Below are 18,797 nucleotides of genomic sequence, written 5' to 3'. Positions count from 1 at the left end.
TCTTTTTAACCTGGAAACTGCTAAAGCTGCCTTCTGCTCCAAACCTTTGGGACATAATGCCATGTCATGCAGAGCTGCCTACACTTGCTTTGCCATTGTAGCAAGGTGGTTCTGAAAAGGATTGATGAGCCTGGATGGAGGACTACATTAAAGCAGGTCTGTTACTTTGCTAGTTGGCATGCTTTTGCTTGTTCGGGTGTCTCTGCATACCATTACATTGTGTGGTACTGGCAGAGCACGGTACTTCTAAAGAGTAACTTTCTGTCAGACCACACTCTTGGTCCTCTTGTGGTTTTGCCTGGCTTCCTTTTCTACTGACAAAAGAGCTATGTTAGTCAATGTGTGACAACCTGTGCTTGAACTTGGGAATCTGATTATTTAGGTCTTACTTGCAACTGTGGCAGCAGCTCTTCTGCACGTGACTGGTCATGTATAGACAAATAGCTGCAGAAAGCTCTTTTTCTTGCAGGTCTTGACTGCGTCTGCCTTCCCTGACACTGTAAGTTGTTATTTTCTTTAGAATTCTTTAAAATAGATGGAAAAACCTTCGGTCATACTACCTGCAGCATTATCTCAGCACTTCTCAGCATCTGGGAGAACTCTAGGGAACTCAGAAGGCACCGTTAAACCTGAGCCACTCAGCAGATAGGCACTGGTAGTAGACCTCTCTCACTTGTCATGTTATACAGAGGACTTTCCAAAAACAGGAAATACAGATTCCAAAATAGTTCCTAAAGGGCTGAGATAAGGACTTGCCTACTGCTAAATATCATGATGACTCTTCTGTTTTAAATGGGAACATTCATTCTTGACCAGAGGGGGAGGAAAAAAAAAATCTCTTTTCCAAGGAAATGTCTTATCAAAAATGACAACTTCCTTGAAGAAAAAAAATTCACAATCTCTTAGTAATGTTGGTGAAGAATGTCAGTCTATGAAATCTACTATATATAATGAGATGTAAAATCAATACTCCATAAGCTGATGGACATTTAAGATCCCTTTGATAGCTTTTACAGCCCTGAGAGTTTTTCACCCTAGAGTATGAATATCACCCCAACCTATGTGGTTGTAGTTCATCTATGTAAATTCTCCCTGAAGTGTTAGGTGGATGTATTTCTTCCTGCACAACGTTCCTTAAAATGTGGAGTGTGGTAGTGCTGAGAGCTGTCAGACTGCCATGCGGTCTGCCTGGGGTAGGTGAAGTGAATCCTCTCTGTGTTATACAAATCTTGTGAGCTATTTTTGAAATGGAGCAGTTCTTTAGGCATAATTAGAGATATCGGGAGAGAACTCCCAGTGGAAATCAGTACAGAGCCTGACTGGCTGGTTCAGGCTCTCCAAGGTGCTACCTGCCACAGATATACAGAAAGTATAAAGAGCTCAGTCTCCTTTAAAGGTACTTGAAATAAGTAGCTGCTTATCCCAGCTAGGTGATATGGCTTGCAAAGGAAAAGGGAAAATTGCACCTGTGTCACATTTTCTGTTTGCAGTGAATATTTGCTGCTACAGTTGTTATATGTTAAAGATAATCTTTCTAACCCTTTACTTGGGAAGCAAATAGGGGAGGGAAAGATAAAGCACTTAGAAGTCTTCCTAGCAGCACCTGTTACAACCTGGTTTTCAGTGTTAGCAAAAAAAAAAAAAAAAAAGAGGAAGGGGGGGGAGAGGGGGGGGATGTGAGAGAGAGAGAGAGAGAGAGAGAGAGAGAAGAGAACTACCAGCTGCAGGCAAGGGTATCTATGGCTTCATTATCAAGACAACCAGATATGGATGAAAGATGTCCAATGGAACCAGGATTCATTCAGGATTCATTACAGAGGTAAAAGTAAATTGCAGGTACAAACAGTAGTACCTCACTGTCTTTCCAGATAATAGTAGTCTGTTATAGCTATGTGGAAAGCACATCTGTTTGATACAAAATAAGGGAAAACAGAAGTTAAAGAGCTTCTCTTAACTACCTTCTATAAGAATCTTCCACACAATTTTATCTCAGGATCTTAGCATCTTCCTCAGGTTGGAATGGCCAGTGGAGTGAAAATGTATAATGTAGGGATCTGAAACTCTGGCTGCAAGCTGCCATGAGAGTGCACTTCTGCTGAACAGTTTCTGACATGGTACTAGTTAAGAGTTTGGAAGAAAACCAGTTCTGGAGCTAGTGTAATACCTATGAGAAGTAGAAAGCAAATTTAGTGCAGGAGTAAAGCCATTGCTTTGGCTAAGGAAATTTGCTGTGACTTTTTTGGCTTTTTTTTTTTTTTTATGTTTGTACACATATATTGTGATTGTGTTTAAACAGATCCATAAATTCTATTATAGGACATTATTTGGGAAACTTCATCTGTCTTATTTTGCTTATAGAAAGATGAGCAAATGTTTAGGCATAGAGAATAGTTAATCAGCTCTTGGTGTTAACCATGGTCTATGGTTTATCATGCCCCTGACTTTTCCTGTCTCTTTGAAGATCAGATCTTAGTTTCTTTATCCTTAAGATGTGATCATATTTCAAGTTAATAGCTTTGACGTATTTGAAGTGCTTTGAAAGAAGCATGAAGATGGAAGGGAGTACAGAAATGCAAAATGCTATTACTATTATAGTTCAGCTAAAATTAAATTTTGTTCTGTCTAGAAATAAAGTCTGCCAAAGTTAATATTTAATCCTGTGGAGTATCAGTAATGTATTCAAAAAATGCATATGAACCTTGAAAACCATGCAGTAGAAATGTTCAGGTGTTGAAGTTGGTGTAATTCAGTTTTTATAAATTTCACATTTAAAAGGAACCAATGGATTCATCATTAATTTTTGGATAATGTACAGAACATTCTCTCCCCCTTTCCATCTGTCTCAGAAGATTTTTTGCCTTTTTTTTTCCTTCAGAGCAAAAATGCTAAGTAATCCTGAAGACAGAGGAGCTGTATTTATAGTCCCCCAGTTAGCTTGCTGAGAGAAGCATTTAATGCAAATCAGTCTATGCCTTTTAAAGAATGCTGCAGTCGCGTGACACCTTTCTCAGACATGAAAGATAAGGTATATCCTATTTAGAAGCTTCTGATATAGGTTTACCCTCTTAATCAAAAAACCTTTGGTATTATAAAATGAGAAGTATGCAGTAAGGAAAGAAAAGTGATGGATTTATGTCAGCTAGTAAGTTAGGAGAAAGCATGTATTGTAGAGGGGAAAAAAAAAAAGTTCATAAAAACCTGTTAACTACCCCCCAGCTGCTGACAATCACATCATTTGTGCCAGGTCCATGCTGATATTTGTTAATACAGTTGCTACAGCAACTGGAAACCTCCATCTCCTGGAGGTGAAGTGGGAAGTATGGCGAGTGAGGAGGCGCAAGGACCAACTTTACGCATATGCAAACACTCTCTTTGTCTCTTCTGCCTCTTCTCACAATGCCTAAGGCTTTTTTTATTCGTTTTCTTGTCCATTCTGGTACTGGGAAGGGTAACTGCAAAGAGCAGGGTGTTCTATGTGAAACCCACTCAGGGGCTGACAGACTCCTACCTGCAGGACCGCCAGCCATTACTTTGACAGATGGCATCAGGCCTCAGAAGCCTCTAATTGGCTTATCACAGCGAGCGCACACATTACCAGCACTTGCATAAAGCCAACAAATACACATTAGCCTGATGACTTGATCTCGTTAGCCGTGCTTTCAGAGAAAACTACAGGCAAGGCAGTATGGCCCCTCCTGCCCAGGTCTACAACCTCAGGCCTCTCAGGCCTGCAGCCCTTCGCTGCAATCACTGCGCACATGGCTGAGGGGCCTAGTGCCAGTCTCATGGACTGGAGCTCGTGGGTCTCTCCATACCACCCCTATGGCTGGACTAGCTTCTTTAAAAAATATATTGGCCACTGTGCCATCTTAAAGCTTCCTTTAGGCCAACAGTGTTTCCATAAAAACAATGATCAGATCCTCAGGCAAATGTGTGCTGGCCGCCTCTGCTGACGGTCAGAAAGAGGTTGCTGAGGGGTGCTGGCAGAGGGCTCTCCTGGTGCATGCAACATGGTACTTGTGCTTTGCCTCAGCACCCTTCCTCACTAAATTCCCTATCCTCAATTACTTGAAATATACAGTTGTGTATGACAATATGAAATAGGCTAAATAATGTTCAATCACTTGGACGTTTTTTTAAAAACTGAATTCAATTACAGAGCTGCACGTTTCATGGGAGTTGTCAAGGAAGATCAGCTAACGTTTCTAAAGTGTTGTCATGATCCGTAAAATATTCACGGTTCATATAGTGTTGTTTAAGGAAAGTCCTAGAATTCAGGAAATTGTAACTTTGTGTAAGGTGGCATAGTCTCATTAATGAGCTATATCTGTCAGTTTTAATGAGCACAAGGACTTTTTCCTATTTATTTCTAGAGAGTTTATCAACAAAATAGTAAGTCCACTGCTGTTAATAGCATTTTCTAAGTTTTTCAGTTTTATTGCAAGGCTGCTACTGAATATCCAGTGTTAAGAAAAAAAATCACTAAATGTGTGGTTTTTTTTCCTTCCTTCCCTTGTGGTTCTCTAGATAGTAGAGGTGGTTCTCTACATAGTAGATGAAGTTGTTTGCTGTGTGTCTGTCTGTCAAACACCACTGACTTCACAGTTTATCAGTGGTTGTCAGTACTCCTTCTGGACCTTCCACCCACTATGATTTGCCAGAAGGTGATTCTGACAAATTTGTCATGCAGCTGGTTAGTTAAGCTGGTTGGCAAAGCAGCCTAAGCTGTAAAACTAAGCCATTTGTTTATGTGCTGTGTGTTCTCCAGGTTTGCAAAAATATTCATTGTCCTGGATTGCAACTGCTTTCTTCTACTTCACGAGCTCCAGACTGTGTGTCCTCAGCAGGCAGCCTAACTCACAAAAAAACAAACAAACAAACAAAAAAAAATACCCCAAACTCAGAGAACTTAATTGTATATCTTTTACATATAGTATGCTATCCACAAAAAAAAGGTAGCAAACCTTTAAAAATAAAACAAAAACAAACAAACAACTTGCTGTATTCAGTTATCTTGTTTTGTTTTTCTTTTTTTTCTTTTTTTTTTTTTTTTTTACAAACTTACAAATGCAAAAGGGTGAAATCCTGAGAATCTGTGGACTTGTCTTGTGCAGCCAGTGTGCAGAGAATAATTTTTTGACTCTGAAAACAGGAATAGAAGAACTCTGTACAGTTATTTTGTATGATTTTAAGAACAGACATCTTCAAATGAGCCTGGCCACAGAGATGCAGCATCAGGCGGCCAAAGGAAACCATCCTGTGGAGAATGACATTCAGAGATTCACTGGTTCCATGTAGCTACTGTTAGCATACTGTGAACAGGGGCGCAGAAGCTGCTTTTGTCAAATTGCACAATGAGATTATAGAAGATTGGAGATTACAGAAAGGGAGCAGACCCAGGACCCCACAGAGTATTACATGTTGAGCATGATACTGAAACAGAACCTCCTACTAATCCTTGTTCAGTTCCACAGTTCATTGTAGGGTTAGGCATGGCTTCACACATCTTTTTCAGTATTTGCTGACTGCTTGTGGGATGCAATTGTTTGTGGCTCTCCAGGACCCGGTCAGTGGTCTATATTGCAAGCAGTATTCTGGCTTTTGTCATGCTTGAGTTTTGTGTTATATTTCATATTTCAGTTAGAAATTTGTTTTTTCCATTTGCTATATTAGCTGTTTTTTTATTTTATTTTATTTTATTTTATTTTATTTTATTTTATTTTATTTTATTTTATTTTATTTTATTTTATTTTTATGTATATCAATTAGCTGCAGTACTCTTAAATTACTTTCTGTATGAAACCATGAAATTTATGATTAAAAAATCGTGTTGGTCCACTCATCTGGAAAGGAATAGGTATGCCAAAAGGATTCTCTGAACTATTTATATATAGGGAGAGCAAGCAATCTACAGAAACCAATAAAGTGGCACCCTGCATCTCCAAATTAGCAAGCAACTAGAGTTGATTAAAACTGATATTGAATTCAGCAAGTCAGAGAGTTCTTACCTAGCACAATCTATAAAATTAATCAGCCACAAAATACCGCATGCAGATTGGCAAGCTCTTCATCCAAGAACTTTTGGAAAATAAGCACAACTGGCACTTCAGAACCCCAGTACATATGAGAACAATATGCTTCACAGCAGTTTGTCACAAAACAGCATGCATATTAGCAATTCATTACTCATTAAAACTGCCACATGTGCAATAAATGCACATACGTATGAGGATGCTATTCCTGGGAGTGCTGCTTGTTTGTATGAATCAGTTACGTTGCCTCTGTAAGTAAATGCTTGTTTCTGGTTGTACAGATGCTATTTGGAGCGCAGCAGGCTATAAGCCTGCACAAGAAGTTTGTTGTGAAAGCTTAAAAGTGATTTTGGATGCAGCAGCATCAGCATTGCAAGTGCCCGCTGTACCACCCCAGGAGAACCCTAAGGAAAGTAACGTGATTATCTGTTTGGATTTTAAGTTGTGTGGTAAAACCTCAAATGCTATGGCAGGGTGTGATGAATTCCTCCATAACTCAGCACCCCAGGAGGAACTTTACTGGGAACAAAGCTCCTGGTCAGTGATCATTATGAAAAGAAGATACATGTTCCCTAGCTGCAAAAAGCCAGTCCTCTTCAAAGCACTGGTGTTAGGTATCTCATTAGTGCTTCCCACATGGGTGTTCATAAACCTTCTGGTGTGCTGTACAAGTGCTGCTGAATGAGGGAGTGGTATTCCTTGCAATTTACAGCTCTGGGTAAACTATCTTCATACTAGTATGAAAAATCTCTGTCCCAGCTTGCTCCCAGCTAGTAGCCCAGGAGCTAATCTCCCAAGCTCTCGTTTATTTAACCATGAACCTGTGCCAATATTGGATGGCCTGGGGAAGATAATTTATAGACTTTTATACTGGATAGAACTTTCTGCTATAGACTGTGATGCTGAAGGAGTGGGAGACATTTCTTGTCTGGGTCTGCGGTAGGTTCAGGCTGGATGATTTCATGCTGAGCTTCTGCAGTAACTATGTCTGCAAAACAACAAAATCCTCCATTGCGCTAATTGGCCTGCTCCCCAGGTACACAAAGAAATTCTGTCAAAGAATTGTCAAAACCTGCCTTATATCATTCTTGGCAGCTTCCAGCATCCTTGCACATTGCTGCAATCCCCAAAAGGGCTTTTCTGCATTGGGTGTGCACTAGATACTTCTATGAGTGTCCTTCTGAATTGCTGCATGTGCTGGTGAGGCCAGCAGGACCTCCGTCAGTCAGTCTGTGTACACCTAACCCTCCAAACAGGAATCACAGTGGATATGACCAGAGTGACGCTGGGGTGTACAGGTATACAGTCTACCCCAAATCAAAATGACACTTGCATTATAAACTTGTTTAAACAATAGCAATATTTTGAAACGGTCTTGAACTACTAAGTAGGCAGTACTAGGTGTTGTTTGTTGTGAGCTCTCCTTTCTCATTACTCCGGTCCAGTCCTTCTGCTCAAAGCATTCTTTAAGTCAAAGTCAGGTCAATCATTACTAGAGAGCAACATTTTCTTTTCCCCAGCATTTGGTTCCCAAGCCTCAGAGGTACTGTGTGGTAAGACAGTGGATGGATAGAATTGATTTTAGGAAATTACTGCTCAAGATCATTTTTTAGTGTGTTCCTAGGTTGCTACATCATGCTTTATAGAAATACAAACTCCACTTCACTGACATGTTTTGAATGTTTACTTTGAGTGATTTGAATTGAAGTAGATTTTGGTTTGGGTTTTGTGGTTTGGTATGTGTGTTTTTTTTTTTTTTTTTTTTTTTTTCTTTTTTCTTTTTTCTTTTTTTTTACAACATGAGTGATGTCATCTGGCAATTTAATTGAGAAATTAATTTCAGTAGATAACTCTTAGGCTGAATGCCCTTTAAGGATAGAGTGTAATAATTTGTCTCAATAATACTGCATGTTTTGACTTTAAGCAACATAGTTAATTTAAAAGTTATCATTTGTGCTTCAATTGAGTGCTAGCAGATGTTGGCAAGAGAAAGGAGCTAACCAGTGTGCAAGTTTGTAGCCCATACTTGGTGACTTCCAGCAAGATATAACATTACCCTGATGAATTCTTGATTAAAATCACTCCTCCCCTTTTTTGTTTGGTCAGCAGAACGTTGAATCTAATTTCATATAAGTGTTGACCTAATTTTAGGAAGCTGGGTTCCTGTGGGGCCTGTGTAACCCCCTAGCCTATTTTCTGCGAACCCCTTTTACAAGGGAATAGCCAAGACTTGACTTGATGTCTAAGACCTTAATGACAGGCAACAGCAAGCAACATGTACAGCTATTTTCTTGTAGGTTGTTCTTACTTGCATGAAAGTTGTCCCCTGCCATAACCTTTCCTTTGAGGTTTTGTATCTTTTTGTTCAGGCAGTGGCTATCATGGCTTATTGCTGCTTGTGGTCACAATGAGATGCAAAAAGGGTAATTAAATAATCTTAATTCCTTTGAATCAAATGCATTTCCCAATCATGCTTGTTTTGAATGCTAATATGCAGGCCCACTTGAGTAGCTGTCATTATGATGTAACAGTTTAAGCCAATAAATATTAAATATATCATAGCTAACTAACCAAATGGTTTCTGGGAAAGACAGGTGATTTTATTCACTCACATCCTTATTTATTGCACAAACATTTATGCAAATGGGGGGATGTTAAATTCAGACCTTTTTCTCAGATGGCAGACAATCCCTTTAAAAATAAATAGACAAACAAGAACCACCAATGATTCCAGCAGCAACAGCTGGGGAATAGAACGAGCTGAAAGAAAATGCTCCATTCAGGGCAGCTACACACAGCACCATGCCTGCTCCCCTTGACACAGTGAAACGCCATTGTTCAGCTATAGCCTGCACACTTGTCCTGTTTTAATGTACCTGAGTCGTCACTGTTGAATAGTATCCATTGTATGTGATAAGCTGTGAATAGGAGATGATGAAATGGTGACTTCTTAGAAAGGGGCAGAATTAATCTTCAGAATCCTCCATGCCTTATAAAAGGCCTTCTGACAATTGGAAAACTGACAAGTGTGAGCATTGTTAAAATTCATGCAGCTTAGAAAAATGTCCCATTGGATTGTCCATTTAAGCATGTTTTCAGGCTGGAAGCTTTTACCTAGCTAGTTACAAATATATTGATTTTTTAAAAAGAAATTATTGACCTTTAAAACCCTGGAGCCAGCTGCCTGGCTTATTGCAGACATTTAGTTATTTGTATTCGCAGAGGCCTAGGCAGGAGCTGGCAGTTTTCAGAGCTGAACTGTAATGGTGATCAGAGGTGAGGGTTGGGTGGCAAAAGCCCTGTATTTAGACAAAATGCAATTAGACAGCACTGATTGCACAAGGCTGAGATCCCACTTGCTGGACATCAGTCCGCATTCCAGAGCATGGGACCTTAAACTTTGTGTCCTCACCTCTCCCACCCCCTTTCTGGTACACATCACCTGCAATCTGTCAATGGGTTGGTTTGCACTTCCCTCCTGCAGCCATCCCATCCCGTGTCTGTGCATAGCACCAAGGTGTCAGTGTGCCCGTGATGCCATGAGTGCCAGGGCTTAACACAGGCCATGGGCACATGTCTCACTGGGGTCTCGCAAGCTCAGTCAACAGTGGTCTGTGGTAAGACATGATGTATGCTTTCAAGCTTACCAAGACAAAATTCATGCATCCCAGTTTAGAGCTGTTGTCCTGGAAGGATCTGTTGTTGACTGAGAAGGAGAAGGGAAAATTCATTCAAGGATTTTAAATGAGCTTCTACCTGCCAGAAAGGTACCATGCATTTTTTCTAGCTGCAATCACAGCTTAATAGAAAGGGTTTCTACTGAGGTTCTTCATTGACTGTTTTCATGGTTCTGCTCATCAGAGGAAAACAAGGGGAGGGCAGGGAGAACAAAAAAAAAAAAATCTATGTTGATTAAGAGTTGTAAAATAAGGTGGTATCTGCATTTTATAAAATAGCTTGTGAGTCTGTAAAACAGCAACCAGCTCCCCATTCCTTCTCAAAAAAACAGCCACAGAAGTCATCCTGAAGAAACAATTCGGACACACGGTGTCTTAACAGTTACTGATAACTTAGAAGTAGGTAAACTCTTCTAGGTCCTACCCTCCAAGCAGTTTTATTACTCACAGAAAGAGGTTTCTGAATGAGGGCTGAGCTTTCATACCACTAATTGTCCTATTTATTAGAGGAGGACTGGGATATTTCTGCAGTGCCTTGTTATATTTACATTCTCACCTCAGAAAATAAAATAAATTGTTTCCTAAGTTCTGGCAGAGAAACAATTTTCTGGCTGTCAAAACATATCAATTAGTGGTATATGAATGGGATATTAGTTACTGTGAGTACAGATCCGAAGGTACAAACAATGCTGTTAGTTAACTATAGACTGATGATAGATGAAATAATAGGTATTTAGTTGTATTGCTATGGACTTTTATTTTATTTTTCCTTGCTCAGAAATATCAGCTTCCCATTCCCAGCCGGTTAACTGATGTAGAAGGCTTGGTGTTCAGGGAAAAGAGGTTGGCACAATTTAGCATGGCTGAGTCCCAGCAGTTGAAACTCAAGTCCCCACCTAGTTCTACAGCCTTCGGTTTTCACACTAGTGATACGCTGACGTCCACACTTCTTCCCTTCATTTTCTCTTTTCTTCAGCAGACCACAGGTTTCTCTCCATTTTGGGTATTTTAAGGAGATGTTAGCACCATGTATTTTTTATTTTAGTGGTTGTTGCTAGGTCTTTCCTTTTGCACATCACAAAATGCGCTGTTCCTGCTGCTTCTGGTCGCCCACCCTTGTGCACCAGCACTGGGAGGCTAAAAGGCAGTGTGGATTCTGCTGACTTGACAAGACAACTTTATGGATATCGAACTGTCCACTGTAAGGTTCAAAATTCATGTTCTCTATCACATTGCCACAGGAAAAAAAAAAAAAATCCATTTGTCCTGCAGTGCCTCAGAACAGTGATTGACAAGATCATGAATGATGTTGAATTGATTTTGTAATGTACGATAAACTAACGTGACAAAGAGAACCCTCTCTTGCTATGGTATCTGCTCCCTTACTCACCCTGTCTCTGGCAGTTGTTACACCTGCTTTCATGGCACAAGGGTTGCAAGCTGAAGGTGCAGATGCCCTGTAGGAAGATTTGGGTTTCAAGACTTTTGTTCTAGTTCCCACCTGGAGCGTGGACAATTGGACAACCCTGTTTGAGGGAGATGACGTCTGTAATTCTGTTAAAAAAAACCCTGTATATTCTATTTGCCACTTAATTTCATTCTGTTTGCATTTATTTGAATTCATTTGTATTTTAATCCTTACTACTTTACTGCATATTCCCTAGATCCATTACAAATGTGGGTAATGTTGAAAGTAGAAGAGGGGAGCCAATAGCTTCCCTCCACCCCACCCCACCCCCTGCTTTTTTTCTTGCTCTCCTCATTTCTTGCCATCATTTGCCAACCCACCTCTGCCTTTTTTCCTTAGCAGGATTCATTTTCTTCATCATCATCAGAGATGCTGCAAATGCATTTTTCAGGCTGCAGCAAGGAATGCAAAGGCTGGCTGAGGGAACTGAGTTTGCCCTGTCAGTAAATCCTACCACGGTGCTGTGCAGGGATACTTGTCTCTTCTGGTCTCCCTCTCTCCTATTTCATAAAAGCTGTCTTTTTGTTTTTGGAATTCATAACAGTACATGGACATTTGGCTCCAGACAACTTTATCCTCTGCCTTAGCAAAAAAGTGCAAAAAGAGAATTAATGGTTACATTTACCTTTAGAGCTACAGCACTAATACATTTTTGATTAATGTTAAACTTAGTAGTTTACCTTTTTCCCCATTATGGTATCTAGTAACAATATGTTGAAGAAAAAAAATAAATGATGCAGGCATGAAAAAAAAAAAAAGGTAATAGTGGGATGTTGCAATTCTCCTCAGAGTTCTGAAATAAGAACTTTTTTATTTTTGGATAGCAAGTGGTATAGTGCCAGTCACCTGTGTTGAATCCTAGCTCATATTCTGTCAACACTTTGCCTTTCCTTTTTAAGTTTCTCTTAGCTTTTTGTGAGAAATATGTTTTGAGATTAAATTCCCATGCTTAGACAGTGGATATGTTATGAGGTAGGGTTGGCTGGCTTCCATGACTTGTGGGGCCAGAAGGGATCAATCCCACTCTGGTTTGATCTGCAGTTGTAACATCCTGCACCAGCAGCCTGTATTATCATTTTCAAGATCTTGAATCTATTTTTCTAACAATGGACTTATCTGTACAAGATACTAGGCTTGGCATGAGTAAAACTGGATGAAATTACATGGTTGCTGTGGTATGCTGGAAGTTAGACTTAATTATTCAGTAGTCCCATTTGACTTTAATATTTATGGATCTTTCTGTTAGTTTTTTTTTTTTTTTTTTTTTTTCATTTTTCATCAAATCTCAAACTTCATTGCAAGCACAAATATTCAACTTAATTATTTTCAACTCCTGAGGTTTCAAACCCATTAAACAGCAGAGAGACTCGGTAATTGTTTTATTACTAATACTGAAAGTGCAATAATACTAGTAGCATCAGAGGACAGTGAGCAAAGCAATGAGGAAAAATGTAAAGGCACAAATAACATCATTAAAGCTGTTTCAGGAAAGATAAACATGGCTGTCAGGTTAATATTTCAGACCACAGATAACAGGTTTAATTAACTCTTTCTTCCATTTTCCTGGTGAATAAACTAGCTGTAGAATTACTTGGCTTTCCTAGAAGAGCATGGCTTTCTGTATTGTTTCCTTTTCTGTATAAAGAAGCTAACTATAACCTGATAAGTCTTCTCTGCAGTTCCCGGTGATGTGTAGGTTGTCTTTTCTCTGCCTAATGTTTTGCTCTGTTTGCAGTTCTGTTTGGGCACAACCTCCAGGGGCAGTAGGTAGGCATGCAGGGTTCAGGTGCCTCTTGGACGGATGTGCCATTGCTCTGCTGCATGCCACCGCAGCGGTGTCCCCAAGAAGGAAACCTGAACCCTGCCTGGGCATGGCAAGGTTTGTAGGTGTCTTATGACCTGAATTGTGCCCTGGAGTTTTATGAGGTGATTTTCTAGATGGGGTAATTTGGCTGAGAATCAGCTGGTATAATGGAGTTTGCTTGGGTTCATCATCATAACTTGGGTTCACCAGCATAAAGAGGAGGTGGAAGAAGAGAAAAGCGAAATTTGACCAACCAAAAAGCAGGGAAAGGAATTCTGCTGTGTCTTCTCTTTGGTCCACCCTGTGCTTTTTTTCTTTTTTTTTTTTTTTCTTTTTTTTTTTTTTTTTTTTTTTGTGTTCATTGGTTGCAAGACCACAGGGAATGAAGTAGAGCTAGGTCTGTACTATTCTGTGTAACCGGAACCATTAAGGTGCAAAACTCCTAACCATGTTTAAACTCTGGTCTTGGACTTGTCACATGAATAACATACGAGTAGGTTTGTTACATGTTGTTTAACAGCAAGGAAGAGATGATCTTATGCATCCTGATCAGAAAGGTTTCTAATCTCTTTAGATACCTACTTTATATGTTCTCATTCGATATAGTAGATATGATGTCGTAGTGATGGGAAAGTTGTGAGGACATGGTTGTAACCAAGGCAGAGTTTGAAGCTGCTTTAGGAACTCAGACAGGATAGAATTCTCAAAGCTTCTGTGTTCTTTTCTACTTATTTGAGGATGCCTATTTAAATTCATTATTTCTGCCTGAAAGCTTGTCTCAAAATGACCAGATATGATTTGTGGAATTGCAGTTTTATTTCTGCTTTGTTTTGTTTTGTTTTTAATTTAGTTTGTTCGTTTGCTGCTTTTAGTATCTGGCACTGTTATGATGTAATATATGCACCTGTATATATACGTGGCACACACGGGTTCATATGATTTTTGAGTGCTTTATCTTTTATTCAAATTGTATTGTTTGGGACCTATAAAAAAACTTGAGTCCTTTCATTGTAAAAGCTGGAAAGAAGTCTGCTAGAGTTGTGCATCTCATCTGCTGTCTCCAGCACACACTTTGCTTGTGCCCTTGTGCATCTTGACGCATTGGTCTTGTCCTGTACCTCTGCAGTATGCAAATCTGTCCTTTGCTGTATGGTTTCAAGTCATGCATTGCTACAGGCTCCGTATGAACCTACAGTCTCAGTAACTGTGTTAGTAAAACCTGCTGCTGGATGGCTTTTATTCTGGTTGTTTCAGCCTGCAGATCACGATATCGTTCTCTCTGTCACTTACGAATCGCTCAGGTGATACACACTTTGCTAGATGTTGCCCAGCATTGCTGGTGCTCTCAGAATAAGCACATTTTCCTCAAACACACAGCATTAATATTGCAAGGCTGGGAAAGCCACAAGGAGAAGTAGGAAGTAAATGCTACGCATAGCTTGTAGAGAAAAGCCCAAAGTTCATATTATGGCTAGGATCAATTTCAGGTGTGTCATCTACCAGTACCTCTCCAGAGAATTTACTCTTTGCTCTTGGGTTTCCTTTTTTTTGAACTGTTAGTTTCTTCATGCAGTTTCTTTAATGTTGCATCCCTATGCTAGCCAATAACTCAATAACTAAATTGCCTCAAAAACTAAAGGGAATATGTGCCTAGCATGCTTAGTTTCCTTATCATTTTGGAAATTTGAATCACAATCACAGGAAAACAGACAAACTGATATTGAGTGAAAAGACTTTTCACATGTTAATGAAAGGAAGGATAAGACAAAAGCATTTTTCTGTTGTTTCATTAGCTGAAAGACAGCAGCTTCCGCAAATTCAAGTTATATGGCAAAGCTCAGAAGTATGGGGAAAGCTACTTTGTGGTAAACACAGTATTGTTTTTATTTTACTTGAGCAAGAATGGACTAAAATGGTGCCTTGGAAACTGCACCATCTGTGCTTTATCTGAGAAAACATAAAGAGCAGTCTTTGCAATAAATAAAGAAAAAATAATACAATTTTTCATGGAAAAGTCATTTGCCTGATCAGGGTATAATGACTGATCATAACGGCTGGATGCATGGTTTGCATAGCATGCACACCTTACTTTCATCTCTACAAACACCTTAGTGTTGGACTAAGATTAGATTTTATCTTACTTGGTGACTTAATTTGAGACTATGTAACAAGACGTTGCTGGAAGGCAATACAGCTAGTGTGTGAAATGTCCCATCCTAAAACTAGTGTCTGTGTACAATCCAACTTAAAATACCATTTTGATGGTGATAATAACTCTGTTAGAAGTGTTCCCAGTAGGTCCTGTTTGCTTACCATTTAACAAAGTACTACACAAAGAGGAGGAGGTAATCTTAACTCTGTTCGGTGTGCAATGAGCTGAGCTACAGCTGCATGAGTTACAGTGCCATTAACAATGAACCATAAAGGGGCGAAGTGTGCTTGTTGCACTGGAGAATGAATTTTTACCCATCTTTGCACATCTGTGTGCAGGAGAGTATGCTTGATCAAATAGCTGAGATGAAGGAGATACCTTCCTAGAGGTTGTAATCATGTGCTGGTATGTTCCTGACATGTAAAAACCTTGCTGATTTGTTTGGAGCTCTTATCTTTGTGTGGGATTTTGCTTCTCTTTAGTTCTCACTTATTTCTGTGGATTTCTCTTGAAAGCAGCTTCTACTTAGGCTGATTTTTATTTTTTTTTATTTTTTTTTTTTTATTTTTTTAAGCTGAAGAACTTGGCTGAACCTTAATCTTTTCTGAATAGCATCAGTTATGGAATGAAATCCACTTAACTACCACAGCAAAACTTCTGTTTCCTCTGACTTCAGTTTGTGGAGGTGAGCTGCCAGGAGGGACGTGGGTCTCAAAGCAGGGGCATCCCCTGCCACCCACTGAAGCAGCTGCCTGACCCCAGATACCTATGGGCTTAGATATAGGAGCAATGTCTGTGGCTAGCTTAATTTTTTTAGGCTCAGTCAGAGGCCTGGAGTTGAGCACCTCTGTGTCTTAGGAGAGTTTCCTACTGAGATTCCTGTGTAGCTGCTGTGTGTCACCTCGTGTCCCTTGCCCATGCAGTTACAGTGCTGGTGGGTTGCCTAGCCTGGAGGAGGTAGGGAAGATGGGCACAGTACCCGCAGTACCGTGCTGACCTCTCCTTAGCACCATGACTTATCTCCTTCCTGCTGTCCTCCCAAGCAAATGAATGAGCTGAGAGCTTGATCACAGCTAAATAGCATTGGAAGTTTTGTTTGTTTACTTTAGTAAAACAAATAAACATTGTTTGTTTACTTTAGTAAAAATACCATGTCAGAGGTGAACCTTCACAGAAAGGCAAGTGATAACCCCACACAGCCATGCAATTCTGAACACCTGAACAGTGGCCAGACTATTTTTTTCAACAAACATATTAAAAGCCATACTTTTCCTTAATAACTCATGTTGCAACAAAGAAGCCTCAAATTAAAGCATGTGTTTCTGCTTCGCAGACAGCTCCTTGCATGTGTGCTGACTTTGCAGCTGCTTCCTGCAGTCTTTGACTTCTGTAATTAGGACAACTGTCAAGCCAAGCTAATGATATTAAACCGACTTGTCCATGAGTCCAGTGCCATTTATCTCAAGGGTTTAATTTGCTGAGTATGGGGCAGCACAATGCAAGGTTTGCATGTGTGATGGATACAACTTGATTTTTTAGCTCTTGTTGCCAAGTTACAAAAAAAAGTGTTATCACAGTGGATTGTCTAAATAGACTAAGGTTCCACCTAGAGGAGCCATACTGAAGAGAACTGGTAATACATTGACATCTCTGAAGAGAGGAGAAGAAAACAGAAAAACCCAACTTGTAAATAGATGATTTTGTATTCTAGACATCAGACAGACAGGGTCAAAAATAGCTGTTCAGACCCCAGAGATTACAACATGTGCTACTGTGGCAAGTGAAAAAGAGCTTGCATGCAATAAATAGCTACTAATTTAAAACTAGATAGCACCAAGAGTACCAAGAGCTTTAAGACAGAATCACCAGAATCTGTGGTGGGAAGGGTGTTGCAGGGTTACATTCCATGGGAGCAATCTGATACCCTTGCAGTCAGCTATTGTACCCAAGTCCTAAGAAAAAAGGTAACTTCAAATACACACATAGTTTATATATATATATATATATATATATGTGTGTGTGTGTGTGTGTAGCTTGTGTATATATATATATATATGTATATATGTATATATTACACACACACCGAAGTCTCTGTAGCAGTCCAAATGATTTGAAATAATCTTAAAGCATAATGCTGGTAAATCCATTTTTACCACAGGGAAAGAATGTACCATATTCTGATGGAAAACGAGGTAGGGTTCATGCTGACACATCTAGCAGTTGTTCTGCCTCTTCCTGAGGATCCCTACCAAGTGCTTTAAGTTCTCCAAAATAAGAATGTGTCCCCCTAACCCATTTAAAAGACTGGCTGGAGGGGCAGTAGCTGAGGGGAGGGCCCATCACTACCGTCATCCTCTTACTGAGTTTATACCAAAACCGCTCCTGCTGGGTCAACTGCCTGTGGGTCTTGGTGGCTACCTGGAGGCTGAGTGGTGTCCAGGACTGACTGCAGCTGCCTGTCCTGTCAGCTCCACGCGTGTGATCAGAGTGGGACCTGGCACTGTCCTTAGCAGAGCTGTCTTTTCACAGCAGCAATGTCAGGGCAGCTTTTTGTGGGTTTCCAGTGCAATTTGTAACACACTGCTTAAAAGTCAACTCCTAGTAAGCTGATTGCCAGCACATAGGCGGTCTGAACAGATATGACGGGTAAGAGGCTGCAGAAAAATACCTTAAAATGCCTAGGAAGCACAGGTAGATCCAGTCACGATTGCAGCACCCTCACAGCACAGAGAGGCTGTAACCCAGCCCGGCTGTCTCCCTTGCAGTCAGAGCACGAGAGAGCCCGGGGTACGGCTGGGAGGTGCTGCAGCGGGCACCAGCTCGGCTGCTCTCTGCCTACCGAAATAGCAAAGCGCCCTGCTGGGTTCCCGTGCCGGTGTCACCCTCTGAAGGTGGGCAAGCAGTGGCTCGACAGCAACGGAGCCCCAGCTGTTGGGCGAGATGTTCTCCTTCAAGCCAGCCCGCGACCTGTCCCCAAACCCTACTTCAGCCCCAGGGGCCGGGCTGCCCGCTGGGGGATGCCCACCGGGGGATGCCCGGGGCTGGGGCTCGCCCCTGCGGCCGCCGCCGAAGTTTGGGGTGGGCGATGCGCTTACCTTGTCCTCGCCCCGCGGAGCTCGCCGGCTGCTCTCCGTCCACGGCCAGCACGAGGGAGACGAGCGCCGGCTCCCCGTGAGTCATCCTCGGCGGCAGGGTGGGCTCGCTCCTCGCACCGGCTGCGGCTGCCTCCGCCGTGTGACAGCTGCCGGCAGCCGGCGGCCAGAGCCGCCCATTCCGCAGCCGGCGGCGGGCGGAGCGGCGACGGGAGGCGAGGAAAGGAGAGGGGGGAGCCCGGCGAGTGCCCGCCCGCCCGCAGCAAAGTCGCCGCCCGGAGCGGGGAGCGGGGCGGCCTCAGGGCGCTCCCGGCCGGGGGCAGCTCCGCACCGCCGCCTCGCCGCCCGCCGCCGCGGCTCTGAGCATCCCGGGCCGGTGCCGGAGGCAGGAGCCCGGCCGCGGGGTACCCGAGGGAAAAGCAGCGGGCTCCTTCCTCGGCGGAGCGGGAGGGATGCCGGTGGGATGCGCTGCTGGGCTCCGACCACCCTAAATCTCAGCCCCGCCACTGCACCCCCTCACCCAGGAGTCTCTCTCTCTAGATAAGTTTGTACCCGTGCTTTTCCAGAATGTA

At 41.6% G+C, this 18,797-nt stretch overlaps 1 protein-coding gene across 2 annotated transcripts in view; it reads right to left on the bottom strand.

Annotated features, from left to right (window-relative positions):
* RASGEF1A (RasGEF domain family member 1A) overlaps nucleotides 1-18,398 on the bottom strand; it is a 159,694-nt gene extending 141,296 nt beyond the window's left edge. For both annotated transcript variants that reach the window (XM_032190963.1, XM_032190965.1), the window contains exon 1: nucleotides 18,229-18,398. The gene's annotated coding sequence lies outside the window, so the exon portion shown is untranslated. The remainder of the gene's footprint in view (nucleotides 1-18,228) is intronic.
* Nucleotides 18,399-18,797: the final 399 nt, after the last annotated feature.

The sequence above is a fragment of the Aythya fuligula genome, chromosome 7, assembly GCF_009819795.1.
Source record: "Aythya fuligula isolate bAytFul2 chromosome 7, bAytFul2.pri, whole genome shotgun sequence".
NCBI classification, from domain to species: Eukaryota; Metazoa; Chordata; class Aves; order Anseriformes; family Anatidae; genus Aythya; species Aythya fuligula.
This window is presented reverse-complemented; position numbering and strand designations above follow the sequence as displayed.